The following is a 21,555-nucleotide window of genomic DNA, read 5'->3' on the forward strand; positions in this document are numbered from 1 at the left end:
GGAGTAGCTGGCTTTAGGCAAATATAAAATTATTATTGAAAAAGGCTAATTATCTCCCCTCTACAAGGAGGGAGTAGGCTTAGATGTGGGAAAATGCATCTTTACACTTAAGCACTCTCGGGCTAGCACGAGTGTGAGCACACACATACACCCACACACACAGGGTCAGACAAGGAGGCAGAGAGGCAGACACAGGCAGAGACAGAAAGACCGACCAATTAAGCCAGTTTAAACAGTGCCATATGATCCAGTGATCCCACTCCTAAGCATGTATCTGGAGAAAACTATAATTCTGAAAGATACTTGCACTCCATTTTTCATAGCAGCACTATTTACAATAGCCAAGACATGGAAACAACCTAAATGTCCATTGACATATGAATGAATAAAGAAGTTGTATATACATACACAATGGAATATTACTCAGCCATAAAAAAGAATGAAGTAATGCCATTTGCAGCAACATGGATGGACCTAGAGATTATCATTCTAAGTTGAAATAAGTCAGACAAAGACAAATATCATATAATATTGCTTACATGTGGAATCTAAAAAAATGATACACAAGATTTACAAAACAGAAATAGACTCACAGACATAGAAAACAAATTTATGGTTACCAAAGGGGAAAGGAGTGGGGAGGGATAAACTGGGAGTTTGGGATTAGCTGATACAAACTACTATATGTGAAATAGATAACCAACAGGACCTACTGTATAGCACAGGGAACTAGGCTCAATATCTAGAAAAGAATCTCAAAAAAGAATATATATATGTATATGTTTATATATATATATATATTTATATAGCTGAATCACTTTGGTGCACACCTGAAACTAACACGGCTTTGTAAATCGACTATATTTCAGTAAAAAAAAATAGTAACTCAGGCCTTTGACAGTTCTATCAAGTGTACCCTGAAGCACAAAAATAAAAAGGAAGATTTCTCCTTTGTTATCAAAGTGTTCTCTCTTTTATATTGACAAAACAGAATCTTGTAAGGGTTTCTTCCCTTCTCCTTTGAATGTATGCCTCAAATGAATAATCTTATTCTTGTTAAAATTTCCCCAAAGTGGTCACTGAATATTAGTGGTAGAATTATGCCAGGTACAGAAAAATGCACATGAAAGAAAACAGAAATCAAGGAGGCACTCAGCCAGGCAGGCAAACAGATGGAGAAGATTAGAATTACAGTGATTACCAAAAATGATGCTTATGCAAACCTCTAATCTCTAGAAACTGACCAAAGATTATTTGTCACCAGCTGGGGTCCAGTGACCCCTCCATCTCTGGGTAGACAAAACCAAATGAAGCAGTTCTCAGGGATACAAAGATAAGACTGAGGAAGATCCTAATAAGATGTTGAAAAGGTGTCACAAGTCAAAGAGTGTCCAAGGAATTTGATCTGGCAAGAACTCCTGGACTTGGCAGTTCTTAGGGCTGACTTGAGGACATGCTTCTCATGTTCATGTCTGTCCTCTTCCTTAACTTTTGTCGTACAGACTCAAACAGAAAGTGACAGGAGAAGACAGGGAAACAAACAGAAGCAGGTTCCACCATGTATAAGGGATTTCAATGGGGAAGAGCCAATCAGTGATTGTATCTGGAGAACTGCTCTGAACCTTCTGATAAATGATCAAGTGGTACTATCTACAGAAGGTAGAATGAATGACAGACTAAAAGTTTCACCTGATCATAGAAATTATGTAATACATGTTTCTCAGTTTATCAGGTGCTGAGCTTGCTGAGAATTTCTTGCTCATAAAGTCATGTGAAGATTATAATTTTTACTTATTCATTTCAGTTTATTTACCTACTGAGTAGTTTGAGGTTTGATTTCACTAAAAGGTACTGGGGCATAAGAATGCCATTTATGAAATACTTTAGAAGTGGTGATAAACTTGTGGTGATGTAAACATGAATTCGATCTTGTCCCAAACTTCAAGGGGTTTTTAGTCTAGTAGTTAATCATTTAAAGTAACAAGAGGGCATCTGTGTGTTGTTCCTGTCTTTAGGAAAATGTGGTTCCAATGTTTAAAATTATGTTTACTACTAGTTTATGATAAATACTTTAAAAAATCACGTTATGGAAATGTTTTTCAATTCCCATTTTCTAAGAGATTTTTATCAGGAATATGGTTGTCTTTTCTGCATCCCTTGATATGATCATGTGATTTTCTTCTTTAATAAATGTCTTACTATTGAACTGCTCTTTTGTTTCTAATATGAAACACACTTGCTTTTATACTTCTTTATTACACATTTGGAATAATTTTTTAACACTGTATTTAGGATATTGGCATCTGTATTCATAAACACTCTTTCAAGTTTCACTAGGCTAGCTTAACTAGAGCTACAAGTTGATTTTAAGAGTGAGTAGGAATTCCTTGTTTCAGAAGTGTTTGATAGACTCTTTCTCCAAAACCTCTAGTCCTCTTGCCTTTTGCGGGTGAAAATCTTTTCATTTTTTTCTTACCTGTTTGGTTTATCCAGTGCCTCCACAAGTATGTACTGAATGTCTCTCATCCAGTGCCTCTGTGAGGTGCTCTGGGTAGGGAGGGGCATTTACTATGTTGAGCAGTGCAGTCACGACTCCTGCCTTCTGCCTGTGTGGGTCTTCAGGATCTATTCAGATTTCCTACCTCCTCTTGAAGCAGTTTGGCTGCTTTTCTAGTGTATGATATGTTTCATCTGGATTTTCAAATTTATTGCCATAGCGTATACAATGAGTATATCTCCCTTTATATTTCTAATAGTTTATGTTTTTTTTTCTTTTTATTTCTTGGTCAGGAAGTGGTATATAAAAGAAGATCTAAAAAGATGCATTATTATAATAATCACTCATGCTTACATAGTACTTCCAATCTGCTCTGTTTTTCTTGTATTATTTTATATAACCCTCATGAAACCCTGTGAAGTAGATCTAAACTGAAAGCTTATGCCCTTTTAGAGACCCTATGCCAATTTTCTATACCTGGCATATTGAAATCTGATTTTGTATCTTGCCATTATTTCTTTTTCCTGAAGGAACATTTCTATTCCTTTTTTTTCTTTTTTCTTTTTTTAGCTTAAGTATTTCACTGTCTCTGTAAGAAATAAACACTAGAGAGAAGAAATGAGGCCGAGAACAATACCACAAAGGAAAAGACAGAAAATTTTTAAAAAGAAATACTTCTTGCTATCTGTTTTGTTTAGGAGCAAATGTTTACTTGTTAAATGACTGGAATGAACATTCTAAAAGCCCTTAGAAGACGAAGCTAGGAAAAAGTAGGTATACTGAAATTGTAAACATTATAAAACCTGCTGGGGTGGGCAGGAACCAGAAGATAATATTCTCAAATATTTCTCTTAGAGAGGAGGTCCTGGAATTTAATTTGGGTAGGTACAGAAGGCAGAACTAAACTAACACAAGTTTACCAGGAAGCAGATATTAAATATGCATGAGGAAGAACTTTCTAGGAATTGGAGCTTCTGTCTGTGAAGGGGGGGACTGCCTCACAGTGTAGTGAATTTCCTCCTCATGTAGGGTGACCGTATGAAATTTGAGAGTAAAATGGGATGCTAATAATTATAGTTTCATAATATTAAAAGTAAGTATTTACTGATTGATAAACTGGTTTTGCTTTATTGGTGGCCTTGTATAATAAAAATTCTATTCAAAAACTTTAAAAATGAAATTCTTAATAAATAAAGAAGATAAATCTACGTATATTAAAGCAAAATATAAAAACGACTTATATGGATTATCCATATATTCAAATTATATAAGCAGAGTTTGTTGTCTTATTTGAATACTTTCTTATTTTAAAACTTTTTTTTGGGGCTTCCCTGGTGGCGCAGTGGTTGAGAGTCTGCCTGCTAATGCAGGGGACACGGGTTCGAGCCCTGGTCTGGGGGGATCCCACGTGCCGCGGAGCGGCTGGGCCCGTGAGCCACAATTGCTGAGCCTGCGCGTCTGGAGCCTGTGCCCCGCGACGGGAGGGGCCGCGATAGAGAAGGGCCCGCGCACCGCGATGAAGAGCGGTCCCCGCACCGCGATGAAGAGTGGCCCCCGCTTGCCGCAACTGGAGAAAGCCCTCGCACGAACCGAAGACCCAACACAGCCAAAAAATAAATAAATAAATAAATAAATAAATAAATAAATAAGAAAAAAAAATCCTTAAAAAAACAAAAAACAAAAAACAAAAACTTTTTTTTGTACTTGTTTGAATACTTCAATCAGTACTTTACAGGTTAGGGCATCTTTGTCTTTATTTCCTCTACATATTTCACATATATCAGCCCTATAATTCCCCTATTTCCTCAAGAATCCACTGGCTGGCAGGCTGACATCTTGGGGTACCCTGTGGGCTGGGTGAGGACCGTGACAAGAACCGCTGCCACACCCCACTGGCTGGACCATCACTAAGCTAGCAGGGCAGGAAGCATCAAGATGGTATTGTAAGCATTTCCTTTTATTACTGAGTGTCCTGCATGATCTCCTTGGGAGATTGGTGTTAGTTGCTTTGTTCATAGAAAGGTTTGGGTGTCTATCAGATTTAACCATGCGCTAGAGTGGGAACTCCACTCCCTGCACAAAATCTCAATTGGTCTCAGCTGAGTCAGAGCTGAAGCTGGAAAAGTGAAAGTCGACCAGACCCATCTTAGCATTTTTAATGAACTATTACTAATAATACTAGGTTAAAAATGAAGAACCCAGGGCAAATGCTAAATTGAACAGGCCAAAAATATGATGGCGTAAGAAGAGACCATCCTTGGCAAACCACCTGTGAAGATCTCAGACATGCAGAGTTGTTTTCTCTTTTATTAGCATAAATTCTGCGCAGGCAGAAGGAATTCAAAATAAAAATTCATGGGGTTTTAAAGTATGTCTAAAATGTCGTGTCTCTAGCACTGTTTGTTTGGTGCATTATTCATCAAAAGTTTTCCTCCATCCCTGTCGGAGCCTGGAGACATTGGAGACCTCTGAGAAGGGAAGATTGTAGCCGACTGCTACTGAGTGATGGAACTGAGGGACCTGCACTTGAATCTGGGCTCACTACCTACTGGTCTTGAGCACTCAGTGTCTCCTTTTTCTCCTCTGTAAATTGGAGATAACAATAGTAACTATGTCACAAAGTTGCTATGAAGATTAAATCGCCCAACATTTGTAAAATAGCTTTCACTATGCAATTGTTAAATAAAATAAAATCAGCTCCCCAGCCATGTGGGAGAGAAAAGGAAATGTGTTTTGTTCTACTGTGTTCTGTTCTTCAAACTGACTGTTGAGAGTTCCTCTTCACTCTCTACAAGGAAAGAATTACTTTCAGTGCTAAAATAAGAATCCTATTTGATATGGTGATGAAGACACAATGACATGAATGCAACTACTCTCAAAGGGCCTTTAATGCAAGACCATCTTGCTTGTGATTAGAAACTTAATTAAGGGCTTTTAGATCCCTGCACTCTGGTTAGGAGATACCCTTAAGATTCTGAAACCAGAGCTACCCAGGATACTTTCTGCAAAGAGCATCAGCCGTGGACAGTAGGTAGCAGCCTCAGGGAGGAAAATTACAATGAGCTGAAAACTCTTCAGACTCCCTGATAGTTACAAGGGAGAACAAAATGTTAGCACTGTAAACAGGACCATGACTCATCATCATATGGCCTCTGAAATTACAGTCATGAAAACCAAAATGCTGTACATAAGAAATCATACAGCAGCTTTAATATACTGTAAGATTATGTCATTATTCTGGTTTTAAATTTAACTGCCTGTCATTCCACGCTTATGCTAACCCCACCAGTGTGGGGCATTCAGTATTTTTTTTTTCATTCCAGAATAAAATGTTCTTTAACTGAAAAACTGTTCAGATGAATCACAGCCTAGGAAGTGCACGTGGGCAGCTCATAAAATAAAAGCATTACCTTTGCTAAAGCATCAGAATAATTTTTTTAGCCACATGCACTTTGCATTCAGTGGTAATTAGTATGTTTTTAACAACAGCAGTTGAAAAAAAAAGCTTTTACTACTTATTACTGACCTGCTGACTCACCTGAATTTTAGTGCCTCTAGATGACTACAGATTGATTTTTTTCAAAGATAACGTCCCAGGTTTAGCCATGAATTAGGGTAATCTGGTCATGGCATTCACACTTCTCTGACATCACTTCTGTCACCTAGTTAGGACAGTCTGAGTTCCAGTTCTTATTCTTCAGACACTGTGATGAAAGAAGTTTGAGATTATGTATCAACAGGTAGCTCCTGTCTCCCTCAAAATCAAAGGGTCAGGCTCAAAGCATTTACCCATGGAGTGGACCTGTCTCAATTAAAACTTGCTGAAAAGCTCTCTGCATGGCTATGTTATAAAGGAGTTAGTTGCTAAGGGATAAAGACCTGATTAGCCACACGAGAACCTAGGAGCACTTGCACACACAGCTCACATGCATTTTCATCTGTTCAAATGCTCAGACCCTTGAAAACAGAAGTCTGAGAATAAGAAGAACATGAGCAATGAAACTCTTCCTCTTAAATTTCAGGGCTTCCTAATACACCCCATAACTTCAGGTAACAAAGAACAATTTGTTAAACAAGGAACAAAGTTTTTAGGAGTTGAGGTTTTGTTTGTGTAGGGAGAAGGCTCTTGCATTTCAAGTATCTGTAGCAACAGAATTTGAGTCTTTATTAACTTTACCAGTAAGAAGTCAGCTTTTTCATAGGCATAAATCCTTTATTGTTTCATCAGTGAAGGACTGAGTAATTTATATTTGAAGCTCAGGCATATAGTTGTACTGATTTGCTTAATGCAGAAGGTGGCAAGCTATGGTCTGCAGACCCAATCTAGCCTTCACCTATTTCTATAAATATTTGTTAGAACTCAGCCACACTCATTCATTTAGACATTGTCTACAGCTGCTTTCACTCAGAGACTATGTTCAGAGTGTAAAATAATTTCTGTTTGGTCCATTACAGAAACAGTTTGCTGATCTCTGGATTAATACATATTTTCATAAAACCCTCATGGGTTTTCTTTGTGGTTTCTTGCATAATGGGTCCTGGTAGAGAGAGGAAAGTAATGTAGGTGCAGCTGAGCAAAGATCTATTCCATAGTTCTATACTCTGTGCTGCCTTTGTTTACCCATCCAAGCAAAGTTGCTTCTTACTTCCTTTGTGTCTCTTTAGACTCTAGAGATAAGTCTCTTTTTGCAGTCATTGGTTTAAATGCTTGTCTTTCCTATTTGATATCGAGTAACTTGAGAGTAAGGCTTGCGCTTGACTTAATTTTTTATTTTAAAATCGAACACAATACTTGTTATAATACTAAAAATTTTAAGGAGTTGAATTAAATTGGGCAGAATTTCCCAGCAACCCAAAGCAGAAGCATTTTATGATGGGTGCAAAGAGGCAAAGAATGCATTCTCCCTCAGAGCATTTTAAATTATTTTTAAAATAACTTAACATGAACTCTAATCCTAGGATTATATGGAAGAACAGGAATTGAAAGCCTCTGATACATCTTGATTATATAGCTCAAAATCAGTAACCAGGAAGGGTGTTTAACAAAGATGGAGATTTAGTTTTTGCTTTTGATTTTAATTTTTCTTTTAAAATAGTTAAAACACTATGAACTCCCATTCATTGAAATGATGAGGGAATGGGATTTTTTAGTTAATCTAATAATCTGGCTAGTTACTATACAGTTATAAGTTTTCAATTTTTAGGGGGAAAATGATGAAATCAAGAGTCATAAAACCATCTGGACAAATTCTAAACTTCCTTTGATTTTAAACTTGATTCAAAAGGCACTTCAGAATTTTGAAGTAACAGTTATAATGGACATAAATAGTAGGTGGTCAAATACTTACTGATTTGCATTCTACACTTCAAAGTAGACAGTTTGAGAAATTGGGCTGAAAAGATGCTGACCCTATGGTATATTTTGAAAATTGCTTCAAAAATTCCTGATATCAGCTTGTTTACTTGTCATTTAAATTTTTCGCATAAAAGTAAATTGCAGTTAAAAAAAAAAAACTTTCAGTTATTTGAGTTTCTTGACTATTTACATTGTAGACAAAGGAAAGTTTTACAGTTTTTAAATACCATGAGAGTTGGCAGGGTTCTAAAATACTTTTCCTTTCAGTTTTGATGTCAATAATAACTATTAGTTTGTACCCATTTTAAACAGCAGAAGCAAATATTCTGCTATCAGTCTTCTTCCAAAATTGGTTTTCTGTCTCAGTGTCCAAAGTGATGATTGTTATGGGCCTAGATAGAGAGAGATAAGCGTAAATCCTGACTCAGCCACTTATTATTTGTGTGATCATGGACAATTTATTTAATCTCTCCATGTTTCAATTTCCTCATCTGTGGAATAAGGAAACTTAACAGGGTTATGGTAGGGATTAAAAAGAATGAATATAAAGTCTGTGGTTAGCAAGTTTCTGGCATGTAGTTAGGGATTTGAAAATGGTAACTATTTTTCTCAGAGTTCACGTTATTAAAAATTATTTACTTTTTAATTTTTTAAATTAACATCCAGTAAAATTCATTTTTTGGGTGAACAGTTCCATGAGTTTTAACATGTGTATGGATTCATGTAACCATCATCACAGTTGGGATATAGAACAGTTCTGTCACCCCAAAAGTCCCTCATGCTGTCCCTTTGAAGTCACACTCTCCCCCCAGTCCCTAAACCATGACAACCACTGATCCAATTTTCGTCACTATAATTTTTCCTTTTCTAGAATGTCCTATAAATGGAGTCATACAATGTAACATTTTGAGACTACTTTCTTCATCCAACATGATGCATTTGGGATTCATCCAAGTTTTCCTGTGTGTGAATAGTTTGTTCCTTTTATTGCTGAATAGTATTCCATTGTATGGATGTATCACAGTTTGTTTATCCATTCACCCATTTAAGGACATTTGGGTTGGTTCCAGTCTTTTACAATTTTGAATAGAGCTATTGTGTGAACGTATGTTCTATGACATATGTTTTCATTTCTCCTGGGTAAATATTTAGGAGTGGGATTTTTGGGTCATATGGCAAGATGTGTTTAACTTTATAGGAAACTGTCACAGTTGTTTTCCAGAGTGGCTATATCATTCTGCATTCCAGGAATGCAAGAGTTCCAGTTGCTCTGCGTCCTCACTGACACTTGGTATTATCCTATATTTAAAAAAATTTTAGCCTTTCTGATAGGTGTGACATGGTAGCTCACTATTTTTTTTGTTTTTTGTTTTTGGCTGCACTGCGAGGCTTGGGGGATCTTAGTTCCCTGACCAGGGATTGAACCCGGGCCCTCGGCAGTGAAAGCCTGGAGTCCTAACCACTAGACCTCCAGGGAATTCCCTGTTTGTTTGTTTGTTGTTTGTTTTATAATAATGTTGAGCATATTTTCATATGCTTACTTGAAAACCATGTATTTTGTTTGGTGCAATGTCTATATGAATATTTTGTCCATTTTTAAATTGAGTTGTTTTCTTATTAGTGAGTTTTTTTTTTTTTAATTTTTATTTTTATTATTTATTTATTATTTTTTTTTATTTTTGGCTGTGTTGGGTCTTCGTTTCTGTGTGAGGGCTTTCTCCAGTTGCGGCGAGTGGGGGCCACTCTTCATCGCGGTGCGCGGGCCTGTCACTATCGCGGCCTCTCTTGTTGCGGAGCAGAGGCTCCAGACGCTCAGGCTCAGTAGTTGTGGCTCACGGGCCCAGTTGCTCCGCGGCATGTGGGATCTTCCCAGACCAGGGCTCGAACCCGTGTCCCCTGCATTGGCAGGCAGATTCTCAACCACTGCGCCACCAGGGAAGCCCATTAGTGAGTTTTTGAGAGTTCTTTGAATATTCTTTGTATATTTTGGATAGAAATCTTTTGTCAGATATGTGACTTGCATATATTTTCTCCCAATTTGTGACTGGTCTTTTCATTCTCTTAACAGTCTTTCACAAAATGAAGGTTTTAGTTTTTTTTTTAAAGAGTGTGAAGATAATTATTATTATTTTAAAAAATATTTATTTATTTATTTGGCTGCGCCGGGTCTTCGTTGCGACACACAGGATCTTTAGTTGTGGCATGCAAACTCTTAGTTCCAGCATGCGGGATCTAGTTCCCTGACCATAGATCAAACGCAGGCCCCCTGCATTGGGAGCGTGGAGTCTTAGCCACTGGACCAACAGGGAAGTCCCAAGGTCTCAGTTTGAAGTTTAATTTATTTTTTTTCTTTTATGAATTGTACTTTTGGTGTACTTTTTCTTAGACATGTCTAAGAACTCTTTGCCTAACCACGTATCATGAAACTTTTCTCCTATATTTTCTTCAAAAGTTTTATAATTTTATATTTTACATTTAGATCTAGGATTAATTTTGTGTTAATTTTATATAAGGTGTGAGGATTTTTTTTTTTTAATCAATGGTCATATTTGTGTGGTTCTCTCCCTGGATTTTCTCTTTTATTCCATTGACCTTTGTATATATCTCTGTGCCAATAGCACACTGCTTTGATTATTATCTTTATAGTAATTTAAAAATTACCTCCAACTTTATTCTGCTCTCTCAAAATTGTTTTGGCCATTCTCATTTTTTTTTCCTTTTCCCTATGAATTTTAGAATCAGCTTGTATATATTTACAAAATTGTGTTGGATTTTAATTGGAATTACATTAAATCTATAGATCAATTTGGGGAGAATTGATATCTTTATTATGTTAAATCTTTAATCCACAAACACAGTACGTCTCTCCATTTATTTGGAGCTGCATTGACTTCTTTCATCGGTATTATGTAATTTTTGCATACAGGTCTTGCACATATTTTATTAGATTTATTCCTAAGCATTTCATTATTTTGGAGCTATTGTGTTTTTTTGTTTTGTTTACTTTTATTTTTTAAAATTTTTGGTTGTGTTTGGTCTTCATTGCTGCGTGTGGGCTTTCTCTAGTTGCAGCGAGTGAGGGCTGCTCTTCGTTGTGGTGCGTGGGCTTCTCATTGTGGTGGCTTCTCTTGTTGTGGAGCACGGGCTCTAGGCATGTGGGCTTCAGTAGTTGTGGCATGCCAGCTCAGTAGTTGTGGCTCACGGGCTCTAGAACACAGGCTCAGTAGTTGTGACACATGGGCTTAGTTGCTCCGTGGCATGTGGGATCTTTCTGGACCAGGGCTCAAACCTGTGTCCCCTGCATTGGCAGGCAGATTCTTAACCACTGTGCCACCAGGGAAGTCCGGAGCTATTGTGTTTTTTAAAATTATTTTTGGTTTCCAATTGTTCATCGTTAGCATTGAGAAACGATTGATTTTTGTGTGTTGATTATATATCCTAATACCTTGCAAAACTCATTTATTAGTTCTTAGGTTTTTTGTTTTTGTTTGTTTGTTTTAAACTACTTCGGATTTTCTACAAAGACAATTTTGTCTCTTGCAAATAGGAACTATTTTATTTCTCCTTTCCAATCTTCTTAGTGTTGAAAAGGAGTGGTGAAAGAGGATATTTTTTCTTTGTTCCTCATTTAAGAGGGAAAGCTATCAGCTTTTCATAAACAAGCATGTTGTTAGTGAATTTCTTTTTTTTGTTGGATGCGCCTGCTCTTTAACAAGTTAAGAAAGTTATCTTCTATTCCTGGTTTGTTGAGTCTTTTTTTTTTTTTTTTTTTTTTTGGTCATGAAGTGATGTCAAACTTGATCAAAAAATTTTTGTGACAGATTGGTTCAAGATGGCAGAGTAGAAGGATGTGAGCTCACTCCCTCTTGCGAGAGCACCGGAATGACAACTAACTGCTGAACAATCATCAAGAGGAAGACACTGGAACTCACCAAAAAACATACCCCACATCCAAAGACAAAGGAGAAGCCACAATGAGACGGTAGGACGGGCGCAATCACAATCAAATCAAATCCCATAACTGCTGGGTGGGTGACTCACAAACTGGAGAACATGTATACCACAGAAGAAGTCCACCCACTGGAGTGAAGGTTCTGAGCACCACGTCAAGCTTCCAAACCTGGGGGTCTGGCAACAGGAGGAGGAATTCCTAGAGAATCAGACTTTGAAGGCTAGCGGGCTTTGATTGCAGGACTTCAACAGGAGTGGGGGAAACAGAGACTCCACTCTTGGAGGGCACACACAAAGTAGAGTGCACATCGGGACCCAGGGGAAGGAGCAGTGACCCCATAGGAGACTGAACCAGACCTACCTGCTAGTGTTAGAGGGTCTCCTGCTGAGGCGGGGGGTTGCTGTGGCTCACCGTGGGGACAAGGACACTGGCAGCAGAAGTTCTGGGAAGTACTCCTTGGCGTGAGCCCTCCCAGAGTCCGCCGTTAGCCCCACCAAACAGCCAGGTAGGCTCCAGTGTTGCGTCGCCTCAAGCCAAACAACCAACAGGGAGGGAACCCAGCCCCATGCATCAGCAGAAAAGCAGATTAAACTTTTATTGAGCTCTGCCCACCAGAGCAACACCCAGCTCTACCCACCACCAGTCCCTCCCATCAGGAAACTTCCACAAGCCTCTTAGATAGCCTTATGCACCAGAGGGCAGACAGCAGAAACAAGAAGAACTACAGTCCTGCAGCCTGTGGAACAAAAACCACATTCACAGAAAGGTAGACAAGATGAAAAGGCAGAGGGCTATGTACCAGATGAAGCAACAAGATGAAACCCCAGAAAAACAACTAAATGAAATGGAGATAGGCAATCATCCGGAAAAAGAATTCAGAATAATGATAGTGAAGATGATCCAGAACCTTGGAAAAAGAATGGAGGCAAAGATCGAGAAGATGCAAGAAATGTTTAACAAAGATCTAGAAGAATTAAAGAACAAACAAACAGAGATGAACAATACAATAACTGAAATGAAAAATAAACTAGAAGGAATCAATAGCAGAATAACTGAGGCAGAAGAACGGATAAGTGAGCTGGAAGACAGAATGGTGGAATTCACTGCTGCGGAACAGAATAAAGAAAAAGAATGAAAAGAAATGAAGATAGCCTAAGAGACCTCTGGGACAACATTAAATGCAACAACATCCACATTATAGGGGTCCCAGAAGGAGAAGAGAGAGAAGAAGGACCCAAGAAAATATTCGAAGAGATTATAGTCGAAAACTTCCCTAACATGGGAAAGGAAATAGCCACCCAAGTCCAGGAAGTGCACAGAGTCCCATACAGGATAAACCCAAGGAGAAACACACTGAGACACATAGTAATCAATTTGGCAAAAATTAAAGACGAAGAAAAATTATTGAAAGCAGCAAGGGAAAAATGACAAATAACATACAAGGGAACTCCCATAAGGTTAACAGCTGATTTCTCAGCAGAAACTCTACAAGCCAAAAGGGAGTGGCATGGTATACTTAAAGTGATGAAAGGGAAGAACCTACAACCAAGATTACTCTAACCAGCAAGGATTTCATTTAGATTTGATGGAGAAATCAAAAGCTTTACAGACAAGCAAAAGCTAAGAGAATTCAGCACCACCAAACCAGCTCTACAACAAATGCTAAAGGAACTTCTCTAAGTGGGAAACACAAGAGATTCTCAAGTGTGCACGGAACACTCTCCAGTATAGATCACATCTTGGGTCACAAATCAAGCCTCAGTAAATTTAAGAAAATTGAAATCATATCAAGCATCTTTTCTGACCACAACACTGTGAGATTAGAAATCAATTACAGGGAAGAAAATGTAAAAAACAGAAACACATGGAGGCTAAACAATATGTTACTAAATAACCAACAGATCACTGAAGAAATCAAAGAGGAAATCAAAAAATACCTAGAGACAAATGACAATGAAAACACGATGATCCAAAACTTATGGGATGCAGCAAAAGCAGTTCTAAGAGGGAAGTTTATAGCTATACAAGCCTACCTCAAGAAACAAGAAAAATCTCAAATAAACAATGTAATGTTACACCTAAAGGAACTAGGGAAAGAAGAACGAAAAAAACCCAGAGTTAGCAGAAGGAAAGAAATCATAAAGATCAGAGCAGAAATAAATGAAATAGAAACAAAGAAAACAATAGCAAAGATCAAGAAAACTAAAGCTGGTTCCTTGAGAAGATAAACAAAATTGACAAACCATTAGCCAGACTCATCAAGAACAAGAGGGAGAGGACTCAAATCATAAAATTAGAAATGAAAAACGAGAAGTTACAATGGACACCGCAGAAATACAAAGCATCCTAAGAGACTACTATAAGCAACTCTATGCCAATAAGATGGACAACCTGGAAGAAATGGACAAATTCTTAGAAAGGTATAACCTTCCAAGACTGAACCAGGAAGAAATAGAAAATATGAACAGACCAAACACAAGTAATGAAACTGAAACTGTGATTTAAAATCTTCCAACAAACAGAAGTCCAGGACCAGATGGCTTCACAGGTGAATTCTACCAAACATTTAGAGAAGAGCTAACACCCATCCTTCACAAACTCTTCCAAAAAATTGCAGAGGAAGGAAAACTCCCAAACTCATTCTATGAGGCCACCATCACCCTGATACCAAAACCAGACAAAGATACTACAAAGAAAGAAAATTACAGACCAATATCACTGATGAATATAGATGCAAAAATCCTCAACAAAATACTAGCAAACAGAATCCAACAACACATTAAAAGGATCATACACCATGATCCAGTTGAATTTATCCCAGAGATGCAAGGATTCTTCAATATACGCAAATCAAGCAATGTGATACACCATATTAACAAATTGAAGAAGAAAAACCATATGATCATCTCAATAGATGCAGAAAAAGCATTTGACAAAATTCAACACCCATTTATGATAAAAAACTCTCCAGAAACTGGACATAGAGGGAACCTACTTCAACATAATAAAGGCCATATACGACAAACCCACAGCAAACATCATTCTCAATGGTGAAAAACTGAAAGCATTTCCACTAAGATCAGGAACAGGACAAGGATGTCCACTCTCACCACTATTATTCAACATAGTTTTGGAAGTCCTAGCCATGGCAATCAGAGAAGAAAAAGAAATAAAAGGAATACAAATTGGAAAAGAAGTAAAACTGTCACTGTGTGCAGATGACGTGATACTATATATAGAGAACCCTAAAGATGCCACCAGAAAACTACTAGAGCTAATCAATGAATTTGGTAAAGTTGCAAGATACAAAATTAATGCACAGAAATCTCTTGCATTCCTATACACTAATGATGAAAAATCTGAAAGAGAAATTATGGAAACACTCCCATTTACCATTGCAACAAAAAGAATAAAATACCTAGGAATAAACCTACCTAGGGAGACAAAAGACCTGTATGCAGAAAACTATAAGACACTGATGAAACAAATTAAAGACGATCCCAACAGATGGAGAGATATACCATGTTCTTGGATTGGAAGAATCAATATTGTTAAAATGACTATACTACCCAAAGCAATCTACAGATTCAATGCAATCCCTATCAAATTATCAATGGTATTTTTTACAGAACTAGCACAAAAAAATCTTAAAATTTGTATGGAGACACAAAAGACCCCGAATAGCCAAAGCAGTCTTCAGGGAAAAAAACGGAGCTGGAGGAATCAGACTCCCTGACTTCAGACTATACTACAAAGCTACAGTAATCAAGACAATATGGTACTGGCACAAGAACAGAAATATAGATGAATAAAACAGGATAGAAAGCCCAGAGATAAACCCACGCACCTATGGTCAACTAATCTATGACAAAGGAGGCAAGGATATACAATGGAGAAAAGGCAGTCTCTTCAATAAGTGGTGCTGGGAAAACTGACAGTTACATGTAAAAGAATGAAATTAGAACACTCCCTAACACCATACACAAAAATAAACTCAAATGGATTAGAGACCTAAATGTATGACTGGGCAGTATAAAACTCTTAGAGGAAAACATAGGGAGAACACTCTTTGACATAATTCACAGCACGATATTTTTTGATCCACCTCCTACAGTAATGAAAATAAAAACAAAAATAAACAAATGGGTCCTAATGAAACTTAAAATCTTTTGCACAGCAAAGGAAACCATAAACAAGACGAAAAGACAACCCTCAGAATGGGAGAAAATATTTGTAAATGAATCATCGGACAAAGGATTAATGTCCAAAATATATAAACAGCTCATGCAGCTCAATATTAAAAAAACAAACAACCCAATCCAAAAATGGGCAGAAGACCTAAATAGACATTTCTCCATAGTAGACATACAGATGGCCAAGAAGCACATGAAAAGCTGCTCATCCTCATTAATTATTAGAGAAATGCAAATCAAAACTACAATGAGGTATCACCTCACACCAGTTAGAATGGGCATCATCAGAAAATCTACAACAAATGCTGGAGAGGGTATGGAGAAAAGGGAACCCTCTTGCACTGTTGATGGGAATGTAAATTGATACAACCACTATGCAGAACAGTATGGAGGTTCCTTAAATAACTAAAAATAGAATTACCATATGACCCAACAATCCCACTACTGGGCATGTACCCAGAGAAAACCATAATTCAAAAAGAGACATGCAACCCAATGTTCATTGCAGCACTGTTTACAATAGGCAGGTCATGGAAGCAGCCTAAATGCTCATCAACAGACGAATGGTTAAAGAAGTTGTGGTACATATATACAATGGGATATTACTCAGCCATAGAAAGGAATGAAATTGGGTCATTTGTAGAGACGTGGATGCATCCAGACACTGTCATACAGAGTGAAGTAAGTCAGAAAGAGTAAAACAAATATCGTATATTAATGCATATATGTGGAACCTAGAAAATGGTACAGGTGAACAGGTTTGCAGGGCAGAAATTGAGACAGAAGTAGAGAACAAATGTATGGACACCATGGGGTAAAGTGGTGGGGGTGGTGGTGGTAGTGGGATGAATTGGGAGATTGGGATTGACATGTATACACTGATGTGTATAAAATGGATGACTAATAAGAAAATAAATAAATAAATAAATAAACATTAAAGAATAATAATAGTAATAAAATAAAATATGATACAAAACTCCCTGGTGGTCCAGTGGTTAAGACTCCATGCTTCCACTGCCATGGGCCGAGGTTCGATCCCTGGTCAGGGAACTAAGTTCCTACAAGCCACGCAGTGCAGCCAAAAAATAAATAAATAAATAAATAATAAATGAACTTATCTATAAAACAGAAACAGACTCACAGACGTAGAAAACGGACTTGTGGTTGCCAAGGGGTAGGGTGGGGAAGGGATGGATTGGGAGTTTGGGTTTAGCAGATGCAAACTGTTATATATAGTATGGATGAACAACAGGGTCCTATTGTATAGCACAGGGAACTATATTCAATATCCTGTAATAAAATTTTATAACTGGATCACTTTGCTGTACACCAGAAACTAACACAACACTGCTTAAAAAAAAAAAAAGAAAACAGAAAAAAAATTTTTTGTGGTATCTATTGATTTCTTTAGATGGCCAATATGGTAGATACATTAATTGGTCACAGTGTCCAGTGGTCATTATTTTATATATTACTGCATACTATTTGCTGCTATTTTGTAGAGGATTTTTGTGTCAATGTTCAGGAGTGATATTAGTCTGTAATTTTCTTTTATTTTCTTGTCCTTTTTGGTCTGTAACTTTCTTTACTTTCTTGTCCTCTTTGCTGAAGAATGCTGGCTTCATAAACAGGTTTGAGAAGTGTTCCCTACTCTTTTATTTTCAGGAAGAGACTGTAGAACTGATGTGCCTTCTTCTTTAAATATACCACTGAAACCATCTGAGCCAGGAGATTTTTTTGGAAAGGTTTTTCCTTGATTAAACAATTTCAATTTTTAACAGTTAAAAGACTATTCAGAATATCAATTTCATTTTGGGTGAGTGTTGGTAGTTTATGATTTTTGAGGTGTTGGTCCATTTCATAAGGTTATTGGATTGATGTAAAATTAATTGTCCATAGTATTCCCTTATTTTCCTTTTAATTCTTGTAGGATCTATAATGATATCCCCTGTTTTACTCCTCATATTAATAATTTATGTCTTCTCTGTTTTTCTTTTTCAGTTTTGAAAGAACTTTGTCAATTTTATTAGCCTTCCTAAGGTTAATAAAGCCCAATTTTGCTTCTCTATTGTTTTTCTCTGTTCAATTTCTACTCTTAACTTCGTCATTGTCGTTTCCTCCTTATGCTTACTTTTGGGTTTAGTTTTTTTTCCCTCTAGTTTCTTTTTTTTAAATATATTTATTTATTTATTTTTGCCTGTGTTGGGTCTTCGTTTCTGTGCGAGGGCTTTCTCCAGTTGCAGCGAGCGGGGGCCACTCTTCATCGCGGTGCGTGGGCCTCTCACTGTCGCGGCCTCTCCCTTTGCGGAGCACAGGCTCCAGACGTGCAGGCTCAGTAGTTGTGGCTCACGGGCCTAGCCGCTACGTGGCATGTGGGATCTTCCCGGACCGGGGCACGAACCCGTGTCCCCTGCATTGGCAGGCGGATTCTTAACAACTGCGCCACCAGGGAAGCCCCCTCTAGTTTCTTAATGTAAAAGTTTGGACTACTGATTTGAGACCTTTCTTTTTTCTAACCTAAGTATTTAATACTATAAATTTATCTCAATGGAGGGCTTTAGAGGCATCCCTCAAATTTTAATATGTTGGACTTTAATTTTTTCCAGTATAATATATTTTTTAACTTTTCATGAGATTTCTTCCTTGACCTGTTGCTTATGTATTAGTGTGTTTAATATCCAAGTGTTTAGAAATTTTTCTGTTATCTTTATGTTATTTTTAGTTCAATTCTATTATGGAGAACATATTTTATATAATTTCAGTTTTAAAAAATTTGTTGAGTTTTATTTTGTAATCCAGGATAGAGTCTGCATTGGTGATTGTTCCATGTGCACTTAAAAGGAATGTGTTGGGGCTTCCCTGGTGGCGCAGTGGTTGAGAGTCTGCCTGCCAATGCAGGGGACACGGGTTCGAGCCCTGGCCTGGGAAGATCCCACATGCCGCGGAGCGGCTGGGCCCGTGAGCCACAACTGCTGAGCCTGCGCGTCTGGAGCCTGTGCTCCGTGGCGAGAGAGGCCGCGGCGGTGAGAGGCCCGCGCATCGCGATGAAGAGTGGCCCCCGCTTGCCACAACTGGAGAAAGCCCTCGCGCAGAGGCGAGGACCCAACACAGCCAAAATCAATCAATCAATCAATCAATCAAACATACGCATCTGATTCAAGATCCTCATTAAAAAAAAAAAAAAAAAAAAAGGAATGTGTACTTGGCTGTTATTGGGTATTCTGTAAATGTGAATTAAATCCAGTTACTTGATGCTGTTATTCAGTTCTTCTCTATCCTTTCTGAGTTTTGTTTGCTTGTTCTATCAAATACTGAGAGAAGTTGAAGTTGTCAGATATAATTATAGATTTCTCTTTCCATTTTGTCAATTTTTGCTTCACGTATTTTGAAGCTTTGTTGTTCATTTAGGATTATTTTGTCATCTTGGTGGATTGACCCTTTTATTATTATGTAATAGCCCTTTTAATCACTTTAGCTTTCTTTTGATTAGCGTTTTGTATGGTATACCTTTTTCCATTATTTTACCTTTAACCTACCTAATTTTTATTTTTAAATCCTTTCTGACTATCTTTTAATTTGTGTGTTTAAACTATTTATATTTAATATAATTATTGATATATTTGGATTTAAGTCTATCATTTTATTATTTGTTTTCTATTTTTCCCCCTTCATTATTTGCTTTTCTGTTTCTGCTTTACTGCCTTCCTTTGGACTATATGAATTTTTTAATTATTTCACTTTATTTATTGTGTGTTTGACTTTCTTTTTCATAGTTTGTGTTGTGCTCAAATGTTATAATATACTTAATTTTTCACAGCTTATATAAAATCATTATTTTACTACTTAAGTTAGAATGTGGAAAACTTACCACTGTATAGCTCCTTTTATTCTCCCCCATTTATGTTGTAGCTGTCCCATGTATTACTTTAATGTGCATTGAAAAATTATCAATGTAATAATTTTTGTTTTCTTATCAAATGTATTTTAAACAGCTCAAGAGAAGTCGTATTTACCCAAGTATCTACCATGTCAGTGGATTTCCCTTCAGTCCTGTTGGTACAAGTTTTCCGTTTGTATCATTTCCCTTTGGTCTGAAAAACTTACTTTAGCAATTGTTTTAGAGCAGGTTTTCCAGCAACAAATTTTCTTCATTTGAGAAAACATTTATTTTATCTTTATCCCCAAAGGAAAGTTTTGCTCTTGAAAATATTGAGCCAATTCCTTCTGGCCTCTGGGATTTCAGATGAGAAACAACATTTGAATTGTTGTTCCCCTATACTGAATACATTATTCTTTTGTTTTACTTTTTAATATTTTTTTGTCTATTTTCAGAAGTTTGATTATAAAATGTCTTGGCATGAACTTCTTTGTTTATCCTGTTTGAAGTTCACTGAACTTTTAACATCTATAAATTCTTGACTTTCACCAAAAGTAGGACATTTCAGCCATTACTTCTTCAGATTTTTTTCTGCACCACTCTGTTTTTTCTTGCCTTCTGGAACTCCAATTTCACGAATATTAGACCTTTGGGTACTGTATCACAGGTCTTCTTTCCTGTCATCTTCATTCTACTATTGAGCCTATCTGGTAAGGTTTGTTTGTTTTTTTTTTTAAACAGAGTGAAAACAAGGTCTCTTCTTTTTATATTTTTATTTTTTAAAATTTTATTTAGTTTTGGCTCTGTCGGGTCTTTGTTGCTACACGCGGGCTTTCTCTAGTTGCAGGGAGTGGGGGGTACTCTTTGTTGCGGTGCGTGGGCTTCTCATTGCGCTGGCTTCTCTTGTTGTAGTGCACGACCTCTAGGTGCACAGGCTTCAGTAGTTGCAGCACATGGGCTCAGTAGTTGTGGCATGTGGGCTCAGTAGTTGTGGCTTGAAGGCTCTAGAGTGCAGGCTCAGTAGTTGTGGCACATGTGCTAAGTTGCCCCGCAGCATGTGGGATCTTCCTGGACCAGGGATCGAACCCATGTCCCCTGCATTGGCAGGCAGATTCTTAAACACTGAGCCACCAGGGAAGTCCCTGGTGAGTTTTTATTAGAGATGTAAAGGTCGAAAAACATTATGTTGTTGAAAGTTTCATGGAAAATCCCTTATATTCTGTTGAGTCTTATATTTGTCCAGAATTTATATTTTTAACAAAGTATTATTCTTCATAGGTTGCATTAATATAAACTGTCAGTCAGATCAGTGGGACATAGGAGAAATTATTAGTTTCATGTAAAGTATGTGTGTGTATGTTGTGGTTTTTAAACATGTCCACAAACTTTTTAACACTCTTCATCAAAAGATTCACTTTAATTACCCTCCCCTTGAATAGTATTCAGTACTATACTAGTGACTTGCATCTAACAAAGAGAATGCATTGAAAAGTGATGCTGTGTTACTACCAAGGTCAAGCTAGAAAAGGCAATACAGCTTCCTTATGACCCTCTTTCTTGAAAAACTCACTCTTGGAAATCAGCCACCATGTTGTGAAGGCACATGCAGAGAGCACATGTCGGTGTTTTAACTGACACCCACACCCACCCAAGGCTCCCTGAGAAGCAAGACTTCAGATG

The sequence above is a fragment of the Balaenoptera acutorostrata genome, chromosome 4, assembly GCF_949987535.1.
Source record: "Balaenoptera acutorostrata chromosome 4, mBalAcu1.1, whole genome shotgun sequence".
NCBI lineage: Eukaryota > Metazoa > Chordata > Mammalia > Artiodactyla > Balaenopteridae > Balaenoptera > Balaenoptera acutorostrata.